The sequence below is a fragment of the Gopherus evgoodei genome, unplaced genomic scaffold (genome assembly GCF_007399415.2).
Source record: "Gopherus evgoodei ecotype Sinaloan lineage unplaced genomic scaffold, rGopEvg1_v1.p scaffold_61_arrow_ctg1, whole genome shotgun sequence".
In the NCBI taxonomy this organism is placed as follows: Eukaryota; Metazoa; Chordata; order Testudines; family Testudinidae; genus Gopherus; species Gopherus evgoodei.
The window spans coordinates 289,566-295,165 of record NW_022060082.1 but is presented as its reverse complement, the minus strand read 5'-3'; the positions used below and the strand labels follow the sequence as shown (position 1 = coordinate 295,165).

At 53.1% G+C, this 5,600-nt stretch overlaps 1 non-coding gene across 1 annotated transcript; it reads right to left on the bottom strand.

Moving 5' to 3' along the window:
- Positions 1–3,896: 3,896 nt before the first annotated feature.
- On the bottom strand, positions 3,897–3,969 carry TRNAA-AGC. The gene has a single exon. It is a non-coding gene; the product is annotated as a tRNA-Ala (tRNA).
- Positions 3,970–5,600: the final 1,631 nt, after the last annotated feature.

Here is a 5,600-nt window from a genome sequence, read left to right as displayed (position 1 = left end):
GATGTTACCAAGTGGAGTATTTTGTAGCTGGCTGCTATAATTTGTTTAGCTTGTATGAAATATGAATATGCTCCCTCAGACTTAACCACCTGCCTTTCACACACTCCCTGCTCCTCACTCTCTGTGGTGGGCACAAGTCACCAGCATGTGTGTCCATTGGATTTTTTTATTTAATTACTTCAATAAATAATTGTTAAATTATTTATGAATGGTTTTAAAATTTCACTGCAGTGCATTTTCTTCCTGCCACTTTCACCTGGCAGCTCAGGAATGTGAGATTCTCCTCCATTGCATTTCTGCCCACAGAAAAAGAAGAGAGATCACACTTCAGCACCTTTGGAAATAAAAGCAACCTGGAAACAAACCAGCTGTCTCCTCACTGTGCAGTTTGTGTCTCTTTTGGTGCAGTTGATGTGTGTGCAGGGGCACTGTGTGCTCACATGGGAATTCACCACCCTTGGTGCAGGATTTAACTTGTTCCTGGAGTGAATGTAGCACTGTGGAGTGTCAGGCACAGGCTGCATGAACCCCTCCATTTATCCTTGTTGCAGATACAGCCCAAGCAGTGCTAGTGCAACCTCCTCTCCTGCTGCCCTCCACCATCATCTGCACAGCCCATCTGTCAGGGCAGGAGGGGAATGTTGCTTCATGGATCCTGGGTCTCAGATGGGACTGCCCTGGGATGGGGGTGTGTGGTTGCATCCATTAGGTCACCAGACTGAGCCTTCTAATATCCTTGGTGATTGTTCCCAAGATCCAGGACTTTGTGCTCAAACATCTCCCAGCTTCCTTGTTGAAAATAAGGCCAAGGTTTCCTTGCAATACACAGGAAGGCAGTAGATTTTCACCCCAGATGGGACTCAAACCCACAATTTCTGGCTTCAGAAGCCAATGCCTTATCCATTATGCCACCAGGGCCCTGAAGTACAGCTGCTGAAGAGATGAAAATTACCTCTCAGAAATGCACATTCCTCACATTTGCTTCAACACCAAATAGCCCCTTTATGTGCCTTACAGAAATGTCTGCATCCTCTGGCAGCAAGGCAACTGGGCAGGTCACTGACAGAGCTGAGCACCACATTTCAGCCAGCCATCTTTAGAGAAGAAACCCACCCTAGAGTCACCCCTCCAGCACCTCCACATCTGTGGCTCTGAGTGGCAGTAGGATGATTAGGGGGCGAATCTGGGGCTGGAAGGGGGGTAAGGTCGGCCTGTAAGGAGTAACCAGGTGGGGCAGACCCAGGGGGAGGCTGTGGGCTGCTGGTCGATCGTTGGGACCGGAGCTCTAGATCAAAGCTGCACAGCAACCTGACACCCAGGGTTATAGGGCAGACATAGTGACCCCCTTACTGGCCTCTGTGAACCTCAAACCCTTGTTACTAAGGGCATTGAGGAGTGTCTGTCCCTTAAAGCTTCTGGGAGCTCCCCAGCAGCCTGCGGGCATCAGCCACCTCTTGCTTCACAGGTTAGACTCTTGGCACTGTGCCAACCACCACCTCACTTGAGGGCCCAGTGTAAGAAGAAGGAGGCCCAGTGCTAGCAAAAAGGGGTTTTGATTGATTAACCTGTGGTATGGGCACAGCACGCTTCCACTGTGTCACTCTGCTGGCTTTTCTTCAGCAGCGCCTAGAGGCCCTGGCTCCAGGCTAGTGCCTTGGGAGCTCTGGCACTGGCAGGAAGCGCTGCAGAGTGCTGGGCAGCGGCCCTGGCAAACAGCTGCTGGTAGGTGTCTCTGTGGTATCATGGGTCAGTGAGCCGTGATGTTCCCCTTTTGCCACCTTGAAGGCTCCCTCTTGGACAAAGTGGGTTCACCTGCTGCCTACAAGAGTTTGGGGGCCACGCTGCAAAAGCCCGTCTCCAAGCAGCCATGCCGCAGGCTCGGGCTTAATCCTCAAGGCTGAGTGCAAAACCTTCAGCAGGGAACATTTCGCTCCCTTCCACCTCTGCCCAAGGAGCAAAGGAGAAGCGGATGAGACACGTCGGCTCGAAGACGCCTCCCTCCTACTTCCCTGTACGCTGTGCAAAGCCCTTGGCCTGCCTCATGCCTCATCAGGAAAGCGCGGCCATGCTGCCCAAGCCTGAGTCACATCCACAGCCTGGCCCACCTCAGGTGACGGCATGCAGAGCCACGCGAGTCAATGGCAGGTTGAGTTGGGAGCCTCAGCTCTTTCCCCTGACAGCCACACAGGGCTGCCTAGAGTCCCGAGAGCCTCCCTCTTGTTCTCCCGCAGCAGCCGCCTGCCGGTGTGGGTGGGAAAATGGGACTAGGAAGTACTGTGGCCTCAGGCCTGGACAGGAGGCCCTCACCCTGCACAGGCCTGCCTCTTGCCTTCAGCCCAGGCAGCCAGAGGTGCCGGGGAGCTCCCTGGCAGGCAGCCCCCTCAGGCAGGAAATCAGGAAAGGCGATGAATAAAGAAGTCAGGAAATAACAAGGAAATTAAGACGTTTGTCAAATGGGTTTCTGCCGATTTACCATCTTCTCAGCTACTGCTCAAAATTAAAGACCTGAAGTCAACCTATCGGCATAAGTACAGATGGTTAAATGGGTGTTAAAAGGAGCTGCTGTCACAAGTGTTAGGTGCCTGCAAGCAGCATGCAGACCATTTAGAAACACTGCAATTAGAGGCTCAGATGAAACATTTAACCTAAATCAGAAACTACAATAGGAGGACCAGCAGAAAGCCACTCTAGGTATACAGCCGAGTAATGGAGGCTTTTAGAGGCAAAAAGTCATCTCTCAAAATTTGGAAATAAAAACCTAGTGAGGATAATAGGAAGGTGCACAAACTCTGATCTGTTAAGTGTCAAAGTGTAACAAGTCAGGCCAAGAAAGAATCTGAGAAGCAACATGCTAAAGACACAAAAGCTAAGCATAAATCCAGTTAATGCGAGTCCTGGTCTGTCCCTGCAGAAAGGTGAACCCCCTCTGTGGCTGGAGTGAGCTCCTCTAAGCTGACCTCACTACAGACCTGTGCCAGGTAGTGCTCATTGTAAAAATATTTCCTCTGATGGTCGGGAAAACGGGACCAGCGGTCCTCAGGCCGGCTGACACAATTAAAATCCTTCCCCCAACAACAAACATCATGCAGTCCAGAAGAAGGGAGCCTTTGATCTTCCCTCTCATGCCTTAACTGGGGACCATACACACTAATATAGCAGTAACCAGTGCCACAGAGCACAAAGTCTACCAGTAATGCCCTCCCTGGTCGGAGCTCCACCACCTTCTTTGCTCGCACAGCGAATGTGAAAAACAAGACTCCAGCCCCATCATTCTTCCCTGGCCAGGAGGCCCTTCCTCCAATCACCCTCTGCCTATTGAGCTACCCTAGACTTCTATATGTGCATTTCCTGAACACCCATCATGTCCAAGTCCAGCTGCTCCAAGGCACTGAACATCAAGCCCCTCCTCCTGGGCCCTCAAATCCCTTCCACCTTCCACGCAGCCATTTTCACAGATGACCTTTCCCTGCTACTGCCCTTGCTCAGTTGCGCAGAGGAGTTTTCACCCCCAATCCCTGCCTGTCACTGCCCAGCAGCCCTCTGGCACCATTCCTGAGGGTCACCCTGCCTTGCTCTCTTCCTGCCATGTTGGGAAAGACAGCTCTCATCATTAAAGGTCAAGTGGGCAAACTACGGGCAGAAGCCCATTCTATGTTTTCCTACTGCAGAGCCCAAGATCAGAGACTCACATTCAGTGCCACCCAGAAGGGAGGCAGGTGGGGCAATTTGCCCAAGGCCCTGTAGGGGCCCCATGAGAATACACTATTGCAACGTTTTTTTTAATGGAAGGGGCCCCCAGAATTGCTTTGCTCTAGGCCAGCCCTGCTCCCCAGGGATGCAGGCATCTCTGTGCTGCCAGAAAACAAGCTGCCCTGCACAAAGAGGATGAAAGAACCTGCCAAAGCCTGGGATTGAACCAGGGACGTTTAGATTGCTAATCTAACACACTTTCAACTGACCTACTTTGGCAGATGTACAGGATTATTTTGGCCTATTGCTTCTCTGTTCAGGATGTTTTTGCACCAGTTGCACACAAAAAGGACGTCATTGTGAGCGGCCCATGAAGACAAGACTCACTTTTGCCTGCCTTGTTCAGCTTGACTTGACTTGCTGCCTCACCCTGTTCCTGCCCTGATGCCCAGGTTGACCTGGTGGCAGAAGGTGACAGGGGGTCAGTGGCACGGGGAGGAAGTTGAGTTGGACCATGAGCTAGACTAAACCCTGGCGGTGAGAGTCTGGCCACCACATGCCATCCAACCCTGTTGCCCTGGCTTCTCCCACTGGGCATCATTTCTGGAGGGAAGTGGGGCTTCTGCCTCCCCTCCCCGATCTTCAACCGCAGAGGAGTGCGAACAGGAAAATGAATGGCTGCTCCACACCCCTACTGGAGGAACCCGACGCCCTTAGCTGTGGTGAGTAAAAAGTGTCTGTTGGCTGACAGGGCTGGCCCCCAGGAGCTGGAACAGCAGCTGCCGCCTCCCTCTTGGCTCCAGCCTGTGGGAAATGCTCATTGCCTGGCTCCATGGGCGGATGCTGCTCCGTACTCTGGAGGGCGTCTGTATTGAGCTGTCAACCTCCCGTCTTCACTAAGCCAATCTGGTAAGGTCCCAAGTGCCCTCTTCAGCTCGGCAGCTGAGAGTCTGTGCAGACATCAGCCCCCCTGCTAGCTCCACAAGCAGCAGCAGCGCCAGCCCCCCAGCACCACAGGGGCACTCAATGCCCTTCCTGTGGGGAAATGGCTCCTTGGCGTCCAGTCGCTAGAGTGAGAGCCAGGAGAGACCAGTGTCTGGCTCACCTTGGGGGAGAGAAGAGACCTCATGAGTGCGAATCTCCCTCTGTCTCCTCCACAATGTTGGTCAGTTTTATTGTCACTGTGATAGTCAGCTTTTTCCCTTCAAAGCTGGCCCTAGAGGGATCCGGGGTCTGGGACAAATCCCCCCCTTCCTCCCCAGGCCCTGCCCCCACTTCCCCCAAGCCCCCACCCTTGTCCCATCTCTTCCCGGCTTTCACCATTCCTCTCCCTCTCCCACCTCTTACCGTCCCTGCTCCTCCCCCACCCCACCCAGTGCCTCCTGAACCCCACTGAACAGATGATCACTGGCAAGTGGGAGATGCTGAAGGGGAAGAGGAGGAGCTTGTTAGCACGGTCTGTAGTGTGGGCTGGGGGGAGCTGACTGCCAGTGGGTGCTGAGCACCTATTTTTTCTCTGTTGGTTCTCCAGCCCCATAGCTCCCATAGAGTTGCTGACTTGGCTCCTTTAGCACTCTAGAGAGAGGAGCAGAACCAGGGCTATGGCTGATCTATGGGGCACCAGGTGAGTGGCAGAGGCGTCAGGTGCTGAGAGTTTGCCTGACACCTCAGGGACACAGGGTGAGATGGCATCCCAGGGATCTCTGTGAAAGGAGAAGAACAGGATTTACTTGGGGTGGGGAGAGAATTGAGAGTGTCTCAGGGAGTTGTACAGAGGTATTGCCTGGGTGAGAGACTGGCTAAAACACAGGCCTCGCTGTGAGCAGGATTCAAACCTGCACAGAGGAACCCTATTAGATTTCAATTCCAACACCTTAACCGCTTGACCATCACAGCTGTGAGCACGAAAA